The 17560-nt window shown below is 30.4% G+C and overlaps 11 non-coding genes across 11 annotated transcripts; all 11 read left to right on the top strand.

Moving 5' to 3' along the window:
* Nucleotides 1-441: 441 nt before the first annotated feature.
* TRNAD-AUC (transfer RNA aspartic acid (anticodon AUC)) lies at nucleotides 442-515 on the top strand. The gene has a single exon. It is a non-coding gene; the product is annotated as a tRNA-Asp (tRNA).
* A 2501-nt stretch (nucleotides 516-3016) lies between these two features.
* On the top strand, nucleotides 3017-3090 carry TRNAV-AAC (transfer RNA valine (anticodon AAC)). Its single transcript has one exon. It is a non-coding gene; the product is annotated as a tRNA-Val (tRNA).
* Nucleotides 3091-4364: 1274 nt separating this feature from the next.
* Nucleotides 4365-4438, top strand: TRNAV-AAC (transfer RNA valine (anticodon AAC)). The gene has a single exon. It is a non-coding gene; the product is annotated as a tRNA-Val (tRNA).
* A 1312-nt stretch (nucleotides 4439-5750) lies between these two features.
* TRNAV-AAC (transfer RNA valine (anticodon AAC)) lies at nucleotides 5751-5824 on the top strand. The gene has a single exon. It is a non-coding gene; the product is annotated as a tRNA-Val (tRNA).
* A 1274-nt stretch (nucleotides 5825-7098) lies between these two features.
* Nucleotides 7099-7172, top strand: TRNAV-AAC (transfer RNA valine (anticodon AAC)). Its single transcript has one exon. It is a non-coding gene; the product is annotated as a tRNA-Val (tRNA).
* Nucleotides 7173-10064: 2892 nt separating this feature from the next.
* On the top strand, nucleotides 10065-10138 carry TRNAV-AAC (transfer RNA valine (anticodon AAC)). The gene has a single exon. It is a non-coding gene; the product is annotated as a tRNA-Val (tRNA).
* Nucleotides 10139-11651: 1513 nt separating this feature from the next.
* On the top strand, nucleotides 11652-11725 carry TRNAV-AAC (transfer RNA valine (anticodon AAC)). Its single transcript has one exon. It is a non-coding gene; the product is annotated as a tRNA-Val (tRNA).
* Nucleotides 11726-13246: 1521 nt separating this feature from the next.
* Nucleotides 13247-13320, top strand: TRNAV-AAC (transfer RNA valine (anticodon AAC)). Its single transcript has one exon. It is a non-coding gene; the product is annotated as a tRNA-Val (tRNA).
* A 1313-nt stretch (nucleotides 13321-14633) lies between these two features.
* Nucleotides 14634-14707, top strand: TRNAV-AAC (transfer RNA valine (anticodon AAC)). Its single transcript has one exon. It is a non-coding gene; the product is annotated as a tRNA-Val (tRNA).
* Nucleotides 14708-16011: 1304 nt separating this feature from the next.
* On the top strand, nucleotides 16012-16085 carry TRNAV-AAC (transfer RNA valine (anticodon AAC)). The gene has a single exon. It is a non-coding gene; the product is annotated as a tRNA-Val (tRNA).
* A 1304-nt stretch (nucleotides 16086-17389) lies between these two features.
* TRNAV-AAC (transfer RNA valine (anticodon AAC)) lies at nucleotides 17390-17463 on the top strand. Its single transcript has one exon. It is a non-coding gene; the product is annotated as a tRNA-Val (tRNA).
* Nucleotides 17464-17560: the final 97 nt, after the last annotated feature.

The following is a 17560-nucleotide window of genomic DNA, read 5'->3' on the forward strand; positions in this document are numbered from 1 at the left end:
CAATTGCATAATAAATATTGTGTCACATGACATATTGTATTCTATATGCACATAATTATGTATCTTTTGTGAATTCATGTACGAATGTCAATTTTATGGTATTATGATGTATGAGTACCGATATTTTATTATCTCAATTATGATATTTTAGATTTAATCTTGTTGGGGTACTACACAAATAATTTGAGACTAATTTTTGTATGCAAAACTGACATTTATTATAATTCTTATGGATTAATTAAATTTCTCTCATTAGAGGCATTATTTAAAACACCTAACTAATTATCAACAAAATTGGTATAATATTCAACTTTCATATTTCAAACAATTAAAACACGCGCTTTTATATTTATATCCAATTATAGTAGAAACTAATCATCAAATAACACTTAAAAACATTTTGTATGGATATATTTTAAAATGCTCTAAACAATAACATGTGGATTCGTGGTGTAGTTGGTTATCACGTCAGTCTATCACACTGAAAGTCCCCAGTTCCATCCTGGGCGAAGCCAAGAGGTTTAATTTTTATTCTAAATTTTTATACGCAGAAAATTTATCAATTCTATACATTTTACATTGGATGAACGTTAATTTCAAATAATTAAATATTGGTAGGTGGCCATTTATGATATGTGTATTTAAAAATTACTTAAAACTTATCTTTCGTTACTAATTAGGAAAACCTTATTTATGAGTTCTTAGATTAACAATATTCGATATCAAGTGAAGGAAGAGACGAAAAGCACCCTATTTTTAGTAGATAAGTATGGTAATTTAACTAATAAAAGGTCGTGCAACCAAGTAAGAACCGTGATCAAATCCCTTGGACATAAATGAATACATGTATAACTCTTAGTAATACAGTTCACTCAGGGAAATATGGTAGGTTGCTTCGTCAAACTAGACTTGACTAAAGGACTGGTATGTTGTTTAAGATTCTATAAGATTAGCCTTTATATGGGAAGCGCTAGTAGGGAATTGAGGATTTTGCAAAGCTAGAGGTCTCCTAAGGTGCACAAGTACATTAGAGAGAGTGTACCGACATTCCCACATTGTATGAGTACAAATATGCTTTGATTCTTCTTATTAATTTATTTTAAACACGTGAGTGTTAGATCCTTGTATAATCTATCGTAGTCTTAGAAGACCTTGAGCATTATAGGACTTGTGGTTTTTGTAGAACTCCACTAAGATGTTGTTATCTCGCTTCATGGTGTTTCTGATATTTTTTTAATGATAAGGTTTCCGAAAAAATAAAAGGCGAGAATTTTGATGGATGCGAGGCGACTTCCCTTTTTATATTGATTTCCATTGGGTAATAAATATTGTGTCTCATGACATATTGTATCCTATATGCACATTTTTATGTATCTTTTATGAATTCATGTACTAATGTCAAATTTATGGTACTATGATGTATGAGTACCGCTATTTTAATATCTCAATTATGATATTTTAGATTTAATCTTGTTGGTGTATTACACATATAATTTGAGACTAAATTTTGTGTGCAAAAGTGACATTTATTATAATTCTTATAAATTAATTAATTTTCTCTCATTAAAGGCACTATTTTAAACACCTAACTAATTATCAACAAAATTGGTATAATATTCAACTTTCATATTTCCAACAATTAAAACACGCACTTTTATATTTATATCCAATTATAGTAGAAACTAATCAATAAATAACACTTAAAAACATTTTGTATGGATATATTTTAAAATGTTGAAAACACTAACATGTGGTTTCGTGGTGTAGTTGGTTATCAAATAATTAAATATTGGTAGGTAGCCGTTTACGGTATGTGTATTTAAAAATTATTTAAAACTTATCTTTCATTACTAATTAGGAAAACCACATTTATGAGTTCTTAGATTAACAATTTTCTATAGCAGGTGAAGGAAGATACGAAAAGCACCCTATTTTTAGTAGATAAGTATGGTAATTTAATTAATAAAAGTTCGTGTAACCAAGTAAGAACCATGATCAAATCCCTTGGACATAATTAAGCGAAATCGGTTGTGATTCCAAAATACATAGGTACGACAAATGAGGTCGAGTATAAGCTTAACATTGGTTCTTAGAGGAAGAAAATAAATACATGTATAACTCTTAGTAGTACAGTTCAATCTGGGAAATATGGTAGGTTACTTCGTCAAACTAGACTTGACTAAAGGACTGGTATGTTGTTTAAGTTTCTATAAGATTAGCCTTTATATGGGAAGCGCTAGTGGGGAGTTAAGGATTTTGCAAAGCTTGAGGTCTCCTAAGGTGCTAAACTACATTAGAGAGAGTGTACCGACATTCCCACATTGTATGAGTACAAATATGGTTTGATCCCCCTTATTAATTTATTTTAAACACGTGAGTGTTAGATCCTTGTAGAATCTATCGTAGTCTTAGAAGACCTTGAGCATTATAGGACTTAGGGTTTTTGTAGAACTCCACTAAGATGTTGTTATCTCGGCTCATGGTGTTTTTGATATTTTTTTAATGATATGGTTTCTGAAAAAATAAAAGGCAAGATGTTTGATCGATGCGAGGCGACTTCCCTTTTATATTGATTTCCATTGCGCAATAAATATTGTGTCTCATGACATATTGTATTCTATATGCACATTTTTATGTATCTTTTGTGAATTCATGTACTAATGTCAAATTTATGGTACTATGATGTATGAGTACCGCTATTTTAATATCTCAATTATGATATTTTAGATTTAATCTTGTTGGGGTATTACACAAATAATTTGAGACTAACTTTTGTGTGCAAAAGTGACATTTATTATAATTCTTATAAATTAATTAATTTTCTCTCATTAAATGCATTATTTTAAACACCTAACTAATTTTCAACAAAATTGGTATAATATTCAACTTTCATATTTCAAACAATTAAAACACACGCTTTTATATTTATATTTAATTTGGTAGAAACTAATCATTAAATAACACTTAAAAACATTTTGTATGGATGTATTTTAAAATGTTGTAAAGACTAACATGTGGTTTCGTGGTGTAGTTGGTTATCACATCAGTCTAACACACTGAAGGTCCTCAGTTTGAGCCTGGGCGAAGCCAAAAGGTTTAAATTTTAATCTAAATTTTTATACGCACAAAATTTATTAATTCTATACATTTTACGTTGGATGAACACTAATTTCAAATAATTAAATATTGGTAGGTAGCCGTTTAAAAATTATTTAAAACTTATCTTTCATTACTAATTAGGAAAACCACATTATGAATTCTTATATTAACAATCTTCGATAGCAAGTGAAGGAAGATACGAAAAGCACCCTATTTTTAGTAGATAAGTATGGTAATTTAATTAATAAAAGGTCGTGTAACCAAGTAAGAACCATGATCAAATCCGTTGGACATAATTAAGCGAAATCAGTTGTGATTCCAAAATACTTAGGTACGACAAATGAGGTCGAGTATAAGCTTAACATTGGTTCTTAGAGCTACAAAATAAATACATGTATATCTCTTAGTAATACAGTTCAATCCGAGAAATATGGTAGGTTGCTTCGTCAAACTAGACTTGACTAAAGGACTTGTATGTTGTTTAAGTTTCTATAAGATTAGCCTTTATATGGGAAGCGCTAGTAGGGAGTTGAGGATTTTGCAAAGCTTGAGGTCTCCTAAGGTGCACAATTACATTAGAGAGAGTGTACCGACATTCCCACATTGTATGAGTACAAATATGGTTTGATCCCCCTTATTAATTTATTTTAAACACGTGAGTGTTAGATCCTTGTAGAATCTATCGTAGTCTTAGAAGACCTTGAGCATTATTGGACTTGTGGTTATCTCGGCTCATGGTGTTTCTTATATTTTTTTAATGATAAGGTTTCCGAAAAAATAAAAGGCGAGAATTTTGATGGATGCGAGGCGACTTCCCTTTTTATAGTGATTTCCATTGGGTAATAAATATTGTGTCTCATGACATATTGTATTCTATATGACAATTTATATGTATCTTTTGTGAATTCATGTACTAATGTCAAATTTATGGTACTATGATGTATGAGTACCGCTATTTTAATATCTCAATTATGATATTTTAGATTTAATCTTGTTGGGGTATTACACAAATAATTTGAGACTAAATTTTGTGTGCAAAAGTGACATTTATTTATAAATTAATTAATTTTCTCTCATTAAAGGCATTATTTTAAACACCTAACTAATTATCAACAAAATTGGTAAAATATTCAACTTTCATATTTCAAACAATTAAAACACGCGCTTTTATATTTATATCCAATTATAGTAGAAACTAATCATTAAATAACACTTAAAAACATTTTGTATGGATGTATTTTAAAATGTTGTAAACACTAACATGTGGTTTCGTGGTGTAGTTGGTTATCACGTCAGTCTAACACACTAAAGGTCCCCAGTTCAAGCCTGGGCGAAGCCAAAAGTTTTAAATTTTAATCTAAATTTTTATACGCACAAAATTTATTAATTCTATACATTTTACATTGGATGAACGTTAATTTCAAATAATTAAATATTGGTAGGAGGCCGTTTACGGTATGTGTATTTAAAACTTATCTTTCATTACTAATTAGGAAAACCACATTTATGAGTTCTTAGATTAACAATCTTCGATAGCAAGTGAAGGAAGATACGAAAAGCACCCTATTTTTAGTAGATAAGCATGGTAATTTAATTAATAAAAGGTCGTGTAACCAAGTAAGAACCATGATCAAATCCCTTGGACATAATTAAGCGAAATCGGTTGTGAATCCAAAATACTTAGGTACGACAAATGAGGTCGAACATAAGCTTAACATTGGTTCTTAGAGGAGCAAAATAAATACCCGTATAACTCTTAGTAATACAGTTCAATCCGGGAAATATGGTAGGTTGCTTCGTCAAACTAGACTTGACTAAAGGACTGGTATGTTGTTTAAGTTTCTATAAGATTAGCCTTTATATGGGAAGCGCTAGTAGGGAGTTGAGGATTTTGCAAAGCTTGAGGTCTCCTAAGGTGCTAAACTACATTAGAGAGAGTGTACCGACATTCCCACATTGTATGAGTACAAATATGGTTTGATCCCCCTTATTAATTTATTTTAAACACGTGAGTGTTAGATCCTTGTAGAATCTATCGTAGTCTTAGAAGACCTTGAGCATTATAGGACTTAGGGTTTTTGTAGAACTCCACTAAGATGTTGTTATCTCGGCTCATGGTGTTTTTGATATTTTTTTAATGATATGGTTTCTGAAAAAATAAAAGGCAAGATGTTTGATCGATGCGAGGCGACTTCCCTTTTATATTGATTTCCATTGCGCAATAAATATTGTGTCTCATGACATATTGTATTCTATATGCACATTTTTATGTATCTTTTGTGAATTCATGTACTAATGTCAAATTTATGGTACTATGATGTATGAGTACCGCTATTTTAATATCTCAATTATGATATTTTAGATTTAATCTTGTTGGGGTATTACACAAATAATTTGAGACTAACTTTTGTGTGCAAAAGTGACATTTATTATAATTCTTATAAATTAATTAATTTTCTCTCATTAAATGCATTATTTTAAACACCTAACTAATTATCAACAAAATTGGTATAATATTCAACTTTCATATTTCAAACAATTAAAACACGCGCTTTTATATTTATATTTAATTTGGTAGAAACTAATCATTAAATAACACTTAAAAACATTTTGTATGGATGTATTTTAAAATGTTGTAAAGACTAACATGTGGTTTCGTGGTGTAGTTGGTTATCACATCAGTCTAACACACTGAAGGTCCTCAGTTTGAGCCTGGGCGAAGCCAAAAGGTTTAAATTTTAATCTAAATTTTTATACGCACAAAATTTATTAATTCTATACATTTTACGTTGGATGAACATTAATTTCAAATAATTAAATATTGGTAGGTAGCCGTTTAAAAATTATTTAAAACTTATCTTTCATTACTAATTAGGAAAACCACATTATGAATTCTTATATTAACAATCTTCGATAGCAAGTGAAGGAAGATACGAAAAGCACCCTATTTTTAGTAGATAAGTATGGTAATTTAATTAATAAAAGGTCGTGTAACCAAGTAAGAACCATGATCAAATCCGTTGGACATAATTAAGCGAAATCAGTTGTGATTCCAAAATACTTAGGTACGACAAATGAGGTCGAGTATAAGCTTAACATTGGTTCTTAGAGCTACAAAATAAATACATGTATATCTCTTAGTAATACAGTTCAATCCGAGAAATATGGTAGGTTGCTTCGTCAAACTAGACTTGACTAAAGGACTTGTATGTTGTTTAAGTTTCTATAAGATTAGCCTTTATATGGGAAGCGCTAGTAGGGAGTTGAGGATTTTGCAAAGCTTGAGGTCTCCTAAGGTGCACAATTACATTAGAGAGAGTGTACCGACATTCCCACATTGTATGAGTACAAATATGGTTTGATCCCCCTTATTAATTTATTTTAAACACGTGAGTGTTACATCCTTGTAGAATCTATCGTAGTCTTAGAAGACCTTGAGCATTATTGGACTTGTGGTTATCTCGGCTCATGGTGTTTCTTATATTTTTTTAATGATAAGGTTTCCGAAAAAATAAAAGGCGAGAATTTTGATGGATGCGAGGCGACTTCCCTTTTTATATTGATTTCCATTGGGTAATAAATATTGTGTCTCATGACATATTGTATTCTATATGACAATTTATATGTATCTTTTGTGAATTCATGTACTAATGTCAAATTTATGGTACTATGATGTATGAGTACCGCTATTTTAATATCTCAATTATGATATTTTAGATTTAATCTTGTTGGGGTATTACACAAATAATTTGAGACTAAATTTTGTGTGCAAAAGTGACATTTATTTATAAATTAATTAATTTTCTCTCATTAAAGGCATTATTTTAAACACCTAACTAATTATCAACAAAATTGGTAAAATATTCAACTTTCATATTTCAAACAATTAAAACACGCGCTTTTATATTTATATCCAATTATAGTAGAAACTAATCATTAAATAACACTTAAAAACATTTTGTATGGATGTATTTTAAAATGTTGTAAACACTAACATGTGGTTTCGTGGTGTAGTTGGTTATCACGTCAGTCTAACACGCTTAAGGTCCCCAGTTCAAGCTTGGGCGAAGCCAAAAGTTTTAAATTTTAATCTAAATTTTTATACGCACAAAATTTATTAATTCTATACATTTTACATTGGATGAACGTTAATTTCAAATAATTAAATATTGGTAGGAGGCCGTTTACGGTATGTGTATTTAAAACTTATCTTTCATTACTAATTAGGAAAACCACATTTATGAGTTCTTAGATTAACAATCTTCGATAGCAAGTGAAGGAAGATACGAAAAGCACCCTATTTTTAGTAGATAAGCATGGTAATTTAATTAATAAAAGGTCGTGTAACCAAGTAAGAACCATGATCAAATCCCTTGGACATAATTAAGCGAAATCGGTTGTGAATCCAAAATACTTAGGTACGACAAATGAGGTCGAACATAAGCTTAACATTGGTTCTTAGAGGAACAAAAAAAAAACCTGTATAACTCTTAGTAATACAGTTCAATCCGGGAAATATGGTAGGTTGCTTCGTCAAACTAGACTTGACTAAAGGACTGGTATGTTGTTTAAGTTTCTATAAGATTAGCCTTTATATGGGAAGCGCTAGTAGGGAGTTGAGGATTTTGCAAAGCTCGAGGTCTCCTAAGGTGCACAATTACATTAGAGAGAGTGTACCGAAATTCCCACATTGTATGAGTACAAATATGGTTTGATCCCCCTTATTAATTTATTTTAAACACCTGAGTGTTAGATCCTTGTAGAATCTATCGTAGTCTTAGAAGACCCTGAGCATTATAGGACTTGTGGATTTTGTAGAACTCCATTAAGATGTTGTTATCTCGGCTCATGGTGTTTCTTATTTTTTTTAATGATAAGGTTTCCGAAAAAATTAAAGGCTAGATGTTTGATGGATGCGAGGCGACTTCCCTTTTTATATTGATTTCCATGGGGTAATAAATATTGTGTCTCATGACATATTGTATTCTATATGCACATTTTTATGTATCTTTTGTGAATTCATGTACTAATGTCAAATTTATGGTACTATGATGTATGAGTACCGCTATTTTAATATCTCAATTATGATATTTTTGATTTAATCTTGTTGGGGTATTACACAAATAATTTGAGACTAAATTTTGTGTGCAAAACTGAAATTTATTTATAAATTAATTAATTTTCTCTCATTAAAGGCATTATTTTAAACACCTAACTAATTATCAACAAAATTGGTATAATATTCAACTTTCATATTTCAAACAATTAAAACACGCGCTTTTATATTTATATCCAATTATAGTAGAAACTAATCATTAAATAACACTTAAAAACATTTTGTATGGATGTATTTTAAAATGTTGTAAACACTAACATGTGGTTTCGTGGTGTAGTTGGTTATCAAGTCAGTCTAACACACTGAAGGTCCCCACTTCGAACCTGGGCGGAGGCAAAAGGTTTAAATTTTAATCTAAATTTTTATACGCACAAAATTTATTAATTCTATACATTTTACATTGGATGAACGTTAATTTCAAATAATTAAATATTGGTAGGTAGCCGTTTACGGTATGTGTATTTCAAACTTATCTTTCATTACTAATTAGGAAAACCACATTTATGAGTTCTTAGATTAACAATCTTCGATAGCAAGTGAAGGAAGATACGAAAATTTTAATCTAAATTTTTATACGCACAAAATTTATTAATTCTATACATTTTACATTGGATGAACGTTAATTTCAAATAATTAAATATTGGTAGGTAGCCGTTTACGGTATGTGTATTTCAAACTTATCTTTCATTACTAATTAGGAAAACCACATTTATGAGTTCTTAGATTAACAATCTTCGATAGCAAGTGAAGGAAGATACGAAAAGCACCCTATTTTTAGTAGATAAGTATGGTAATTTAATTAATAAAAGGTCGTGTAACCAAGTAAGAACCATGATCAAATCCCTTGGACATAATTAAGCGAAATCGGTTGTGAATCCAAAATACTTAGGTACAACAAATGAGGTCGAGCATAAGCTTAACATTGGTTCTTAGAGGAACAAAATAAATACATGTATAACTCTTAGTAATACAGTTTAATCCGGGAAATATGGTAGGTTGCTTCGTCAAACTAGACTTGACTAAAGGACTGGTATGTTGTTTAAGTTTCTATAAGATTAGCCTTTATATGGGAAGCGCTAGTAGGGAGTTGAGGATTTTGCAAAGCTCGAGGTCTCCTAAGGTGCACAATTACATTAGAGAGAGTGTACCGACATTCCCACATTGTATGAGTACAAATATGGTTTGATCCCCCTTATTAATTTATTTTAAACACCTGAGTGTTAGATCCTTGTAGAATCTATCGTAGTCTTAGAAGACCCTGAGCATTATAGGACTTGTGGATTTTGTAGAACTCCATTAAGATGTTGTTATCTCGGCTCATGGTGTTTCTTATTTTTTTTAATGATAAGGTTTCCGAAAAAATTAAAGGCTAGATGTTTGATGGATGCGAGGCGACTTCCCTTTTTATATTGATTTCCATGGGGTAATAAATATTGTGTCTCATGACATATTGTATTCTATATGCACATTTTTATGTATCTTTTGTGAATTCATGTACTAATGTCAAATTTATGGTACTATGATGTATGAGTACCGCTATTTTAATATCTCAATTATGATATTTTTGATTTAATCTTGTTGGGGTATTACACAAATAATTTGAGACTAAATTTTGTGTGCAAAAATGACATTTATTTATAAATTAATTAATTTTCTCTCATTAAAGGCATTATTTTAAACACCTAACTAATTATCAACAAAATTGGTATAATATTCAACTTTCATATTTCAAACAATTAAAACACGCGCTTTTATATTTATATCCAATTATAGTAGAAACTAATCATTAAATAACACTTAAAAACATTTTGTATGGATGTATTTTAAAATGTTGTAAACACTAACATGTGGTTTCGTGGTGTAGTTGGTTATCACGTCAGTCTAACACACTGAAGGTCCCCACTTCGAGCCTGGGCGGAGGCAAAAGGTTTAAATTTAAATCTAAATTTTTATACGCACAAAATTTATTAATTCTATACATTTTACATTGGATGAACGTTAATTTCAAATAATTAAATATTGGTAGGTAGCCGTTTACGGTATGTGTATTTCAAACTTATCTTTCATTACTAATTAGGAAAACCACATTTATGAGTTCTTAGATTAACAATCTTCGATAGCAAGTGAAGGAAGATACGAAAATTTTAATCTAAATTTTTATACGCACAAAATTTATTAATTCTATACATTTTACATTGGATGAACGTTAATTTCAAATAATTAAATATTGGTAGGTAGCCGTTTACGGTATGTGTATTTCAAACTTATCTTTCATTACTAATTAGGAAAACCACATTTATGAGTTCTTAGATTAACAATCTTCGATAGCAAGTGAAGGAAGATACGAAAAGCACCCTATTTTTAGTAGATAAGTATGGTAATTTAATTAATAAAAGGTCGTGTAACCAAGTAAGAACCATGATCAAATCCCTTGGACATAATTAAGCGAAATCGGTTGTGAATCCAAAATACTTAGGTACAACAAATGAGGTCGAGCATAAGCTTAACATTGGTTCTTAGAGGAACAAAATAAATACATGTATAACTCTTAGTAATACAGTTCAATCCGGGAAATATGGTAGGTTGCTTCGTCAAACTAGACTTGACTAAAGGACTGGTACGTTGTTTAAGTTTCTATAAGATTAGCCTTTATATGGGAAGCGCTAGTAGGGAGTTGAGGATTTTGCAAAGCTCGAGGTCTCCTAAGGTGCACAATTACATTAGAGAGAGTGTACCGACATTCCCACATTGTATGAGTACAAATATGGTTTGATCCCCCTTATTAATTTATTTTAAACACCTGAGTGTTAGATCCTTGTAGAATCTATCGTAGTCTTAGAAGACCCTGAGCATTATAGGACTTGTGGATTTTGTAGAACTCCATTAAGATGTTGTTATCTCGGCTCATGGTGTTTCTTATTTTTTTTAATGATAAGGTTTCCGAAAAAATTAAAGGCTAGATGTTTGATGGATGCGAGGCGACTTCCCTTTTTATATTGATTTCCATGGGGTAATAAATATTGTGTCTCATGACATATTGTATTCTATATGCACATTTTTATGTATCTTTTGTGAATTCATGTACTAATGTCAAATTTATGGTACTATGATGTATGAGTACCGCTATTTTAATATCTCAATTATGATATTTTTGATTTAATCTTGTTGGGGTATTACACAAATAATTTGAGACTAAATTTTGTGTGCAAAAATGACATTTATTTATAAATTAATTAATTTTCTCTCATTAAAGGCATTATTTTAAACACCTAACTAATTATCAACAAAATTGGTATAATATTCAACTTTCATATTTCAAACAATTAAAACACGCGCTTTTATATTTATATCCAATTATAGTAGAAACTAATCATTAAATAACACTTAAAAACATTTTGTATGGATGTATTTTAAAATGTTGTAAACACTAACATGTGGTTTCGTGGTGTAGTTGGTTATCACGTCAGTCTAACACACTGAAGGTCCCCACTTCGAGCCTGGGCGGAGGCAAAAGGTTTAAATTTAAATCTAAATTTTTATACGCACAAAATTTATTAATTCTATACATTTTACATTGGATGAACGTTAATTTCAAATAATTAAATATTGGTAGGTAGCCGTTTACGGTATGTGTATTTCAAACTTATCTTTCATTACTAATTAGGAAAACCACATTTATGAGTTCTTAGATTAACAATCTTCGATAGCAAGTGAAGGAAGATACGAAAATTTTAATCTAAATTTTTATACGCACAAAATTTATTAATTCTATACATTTTACATTGGATGAACGTTAATTTCAAATAATTAAATATTGGTAGGTAGCCGTTTACGGTATGTGTATTTCAAACTTATCTTTCATTACTAATTAGGAAAACCACATTTATGAGTTCTTAGATTAACAATCTTCGATAGCAAGTGAAGGAAGATACGAAAAGCACCCTATTTTTAGTAGATAAGTATGGTAATTTAATTAATAAAAGGTCGTGTAACCAAGTAAGAACCATGATCAAATCCCTTGGACATAATTAAGCGAAATCGGTTGTGAATCCAAAATACTTAGGTACGACAAATGTGGTCGAGCATAAGCTTAACATTGGTTCTTAGAGGAACAAAATAAATACATGTATAACTCTTAGTAATACAGTTCAATCCGGGAAATATGGTAGGTTGCTTCGTCAAACTAGACTTGACTAAAGGACTGGTATGTTGTTTAAGTTTCTATAAGATTAGCCTTTATATGGGAAGCGCAAGTAGGGAGTTAAAGATTTTGCAAAGCTCGAGGTCTCCTAAGGTGCACAATTACATTAGAGAGAGTGTACCGACATTCCCACATTGTATGAGTACAAATATGGTTTGATCCCCCTTATTAATCTATGTTAAAAACCTGAGTGTTAGATCCTTGTAGAATCTATCGTAGTCTTAGAAGACCCTGAGCATTATAGGACTTGTGGTTTTTGTAGAACTCCACTAAGATGTTGTTATCTCGGCTCATGGTGTTTCTTATATTTTTTTAATGATAAGGTCTCCAAAAAAACAAAAGGCAAGATGCTTGATGGATGCGAGGCGACTTCCCTTTTTATATTGATTTCCATTGGGTAATAAATATTGTGTCTCATGACATATTGTATTCTATATGCACATTTTTATGTATCTTTTGTGAATTCATGTACTAATGTCAAATTTATGGTACTATGATGTACGAGTACCGCTATTTTAATATCTCAATTATGATATTTTAGATTTAATCTTGTTGGGGTATTACACAAATAATTTGAGACTAAATTTTGGGTGAAAAGTGACATTTATTATAATTCTTATAAATTAATTAATTTTCTCTCATTAAAGGCATTATTTTAAACACCTAACTAATTATCAACAAAATTGGTATAATATTCAAATTTCATATTTCAAACAATTAAAACACACGCTTTTATATTTATATCCAATTATAGTAAAAACTAATCATTAAATAACACTTAAAAACATTTTGTATGGATGTATTTTAAAATGTTGTAAACACTAACATGTGGTTTCGTGGTGTAGTTGGTTATCACGTCAGTCTAACACACTGAAGGTCCCCAGTTCGAGCCTGGGCGAAGCCAAAATTTTTAAATTTTAATCTAAATTTTTATACGCACAAAATTTATTAATTCTATACATTTTACATTGGATGAACGTTAATTTCAAATAATTAAATATTGGTAGGTAGCCGTTTACGGTATGTGTATTTAAAACTTATCTTTCATTACTAATTAGGAAAACCACATTTATGAGTTCTTAGATTAACAATCTTCGATAGCAAGTGAAGGAAGATACGAAAAGCACCCTATTTTTAGTAGATAAGTATGGTAATTTAATTAATAAAAGGTCGTGTAACCAAGTAAGAACCATGATCAAATCCCTTGGACATAATTAAGCGAAATCGGTTGTGATTCCAAAATACTTAGGTACGACAAATGAGGTCGAGTCTAAGCTTAACATTGGTTCTTAGAGGAACAAAATAAATACATGTATAACTCTTAGTAATACAGTTCAATCCGGGAAATATGGTAGGTTGCTTCGTCAAACTAGACTTGACTAAAGGACTGGTATGTTGTTTAAGTTTCTATAAGATTAGCATTTATATGGGAAGCGCTAGTAGGGAGTTGAGGATTTTGCAAAGCTCGAGGTCTCCTAAGGTGCACAATTACATTAGAGAGAGTGTACCTACATTCCCACATTGTATGAGTACAAATATGGTTTGATCCCCCTTATTAATTTATTTTAAACACCTGAGTGTTAGATCCTTGTAGAATCTATCGTAGTCTTAGAAGACCCTGAGCATTATAGGACTTGTGGTTTTTGTAGAACTCCATTAAGATGTTGTTATCTCGGCTCATGGTGTTTCTTATTTTTTTTAATGATAAGGTTTCCGAAAAAATTAAAGGCAAGATGTTTGATGGATGCGAGGCGACTTCCCTTTTTATATTGATTTCCATTGGGTAATAAATATTGTGTCTCATGACATATTGTATTCTATATGCACATTTTTATGTATCTTTTGTTAATTCATGTACTAATGTCAAATTTATGGTACTATGATGTATGAGTACTGCTATTTTAATATCTCAATTATGATATTTTAGATTTAACCTTGTTGGGGTATTACACAAATAATTTGAAACTAAATTTTGTGTGCAAAAGTGACATTTATTATAATTCTTATAAATTAATTAATTTTCTCTCATTAAAGGCATTATTTTAAACACCTAACTAATTATCAACAAAATTGGTATAATATTCAACTTTCATATTTCAAACAATTAAAACACGCGCTTTTATGTTTATATCCAATTATAGTAAAAACTAATCATTAAATAACACTTAAAAACATTTTGTATTGATATATTTTAAAATGTTGTAAACACTAACATGTGGTTTCGTGGTGTAGTTGGTTATCACGTCAGTCTAACACACTGAAGGTCCCCAGTTCGAGCCTGGGCGATGCCAAAAGGTTTAAATTTTTATACGCACAAAATTTATTAATTCTATACATTTTACATTGGATGAACGTTAATTTCAAATAATTAAATATTGGTAGGTGGCCGTTTACGGTATGTGTATTTAAAAATTATTTAAAACTTATCTTTCGTTACTAATTAGGAAAAGCACATTTATGAGTTCTTAGATTAACAATATTCGATAGCAAGTGAAGGAAGAGACGAAAAGCACCCTATTTTTGGTAGATAAGTATGGTAATTTAACTAATAAAAGGTCGTGTAACCAAGTAAGAACCATGATCAAATTCCTTGGACATAATTAAGCGAAATCGGTTGTGATTCCAAAATACTTAGGTACGACAAATGATGTCGAGTATAAGCTTAACATTGGTTCTTAGAGGAACAAAATGAATACATGTATAACTCTTAATAATACAGTTCAATCCGGGAAATATGGTAGGTTGCTTCGTCAAACTAGACTTGACTAAATGACTGGTATGTTGTTTAAGTTTCTATAAGATTAGCCTTTATATGGGAAGCGCTAGTAGGGAGTTGAGGATTTTGCAAAGCTTGAGGTCTCCTAAGGTGCACAATTACATTAGAGAGAGAGTGTACCGACATTCCCACATTGTATGAGTACAAATATGCTTTGATGCCCCTTATTAATTTATTTTAAAAACGTGAGTGTTAGATCCTTGTAGAATTTAGAAGACCTTGAGCATTATAGGACTTGTGGTTTTTGTAGAACTCCACTAAGATGTTGTTATCTCGGCTCATGGTGTTTCTGATATTTTTTTAATGATAAGGTTTCCGAAAAAATAAAAGGCAAGATGTTTGGTGGATGCGAGGCGACTTCCCTTTTTATATTAATTTCCATTGGGTAATAAATATTGTGTCTCATGACATATTGTATTCTATATGCACATTTTTACGTATCTTTTGTGAATTCATGTACTAATGTCAATTTTATGGTACTATGATGTACGAGTACCGCTATTTTAATATCTCAATTATGATATTTTAGATTTAATCTTGTTGCGGTATTACACAAATAATTTGAGACTAATTTTTGTGTGCAAAAATGACATTTATTATAATTCTAATAAATTAATTAATTTTCTCTCATTAAAGGCATTATTTTAAACACCTAACTAATTATCAACAAAATTGGTATAATATTCAACTTTCATATTTCAAACAATTAAAACACGCGCTTTTATGTTTATATCCAATTATAGTAGAAACTAATCATTAAATAACACTTAAAAACATTTTGTATTGATATATTTTAAAATGTTGTAAACACTAACATGTGGTTTCGTGGTGTAGTTGGTTATCACGTCAGTCTAACACAATGAAGGTCCCCAATTCGAGCCTGGGCGAAGCCAAAAGGTTTAAATTTTTATACGCACAAAATTTATTAATTCTATACATTTTACATTGGATGAACGTTAATTTCAAATAATTAAATATTGGTAGGTGGCCGTTTACGGTATGTGTATTTAAAAATTATTTAAAACTTATCTTTCGTTACTAATTAGGAAAAGCACATTTATGAGTTCTTAGATTAACAATATTCGATAGCAAGTGAAGGAAGAGACGAAAAGCACCCTATTTTTGGTAGATAAGTATGGTAATTTAACTAATAAAAGGTCGTGTAACCAAGTAAGAACCATGATCAAATTCCTTGGACATAATTAAGCGAAATCGGTTGTGATTCCAAAATACTTAGGTACGACAAATGATGTCGAGTATAAGCTTAACATTGGTTCTTAGAGGAACAAAATGAATACATGTATAACTCTTAATAATACAGTTCAATCCGGGAAATATGGTAGGTTGCTTCGTCAAACTAGACTTGACTAAATGACTGGTATGTTGTTTAAGTTTCTATAAGATTAGCCTTTATATGGGAAGCGCTAGTAGGGAGTTGAGGATTTTGCAAAGCTTGAGGTCTCCTAAGGTGCACAATTACATTAGAGAGAGAGTGTACCGACATTCCCACATTGTATGAGTACAAATATGCTTTGATGCCCCTTATTAATTTATTTTAAAAACGTGAGTGTTAGATCCTTGTAGAATTTAGAAGACCTTGAGCATTATAGGACTTGTGGTTTTTGTAGAACTCCACTAAGATGTTGTTATCTCGGCTCATGGTGTTTCTGATATTTTTTTAATGATAAGGTTTCCGAAAAAATAAAAGGCAAGATGTTTGGTGGATGCGAGGCGACTTCCCTTTTTATATTAATTTCCATTGGGTAATAAATATTGTGTCTCATGACATATTGTATTCTATATGCACATTTTTACGTATCTTTTGTGAATTCATGTACTAATGTCAATTTTATGGTACTATGATGTACGAGTACCGCTATTTTAATATCTCAATTATGATATTTTAGATTTAATCTTGTTGCGGTATTACACAAATAATTTGAGACTAATTTTTGTGTGCAAAAATGACATTTATTATAATTCTAATAAATTAATTAATTTTCTCTCATTAAAGGCATTATTTTAAACACCTAACTAATTATCAACAAAATTGGTATAATATTCAACTTTCATATTTCAAACAATTAAAACACGCGCTTTTATGTTTATATCCAATTATAGTAGAAACTAATCATTAAATAACACTTAAAAACATTTTGTATTGATATATTTTAAAATGTTGTAAACACTAACATGTGGTTTCGTGGTGTAGTTGGTTATCACGTCAGTCTAACACAATGAAGGTCCCCAGTTCGAGCCTGGGCGAAGCCAAAAGGTTTAAATTTTTATACGCACAAAATTTATTAATTCTATACATTTTACATTGGATGAACGTTAATTTCAAATAATTAAATATTGGTAGGTGGCC

Source organism: Vicia villosa, linkage group LG6 (genome assembly GCF_029867415.1).
Source record: "Vicia villosa cultivar HV-30 ecotype Madison, WI linkage group LG6, Vvil1.0, whole genome shotgun sequence".
NCBI lineage: Eukaryota > Viridiplantae > Streptophyta > Magnoliopsida > Fabales > Fabaceae > Vicia > Vicia villosa.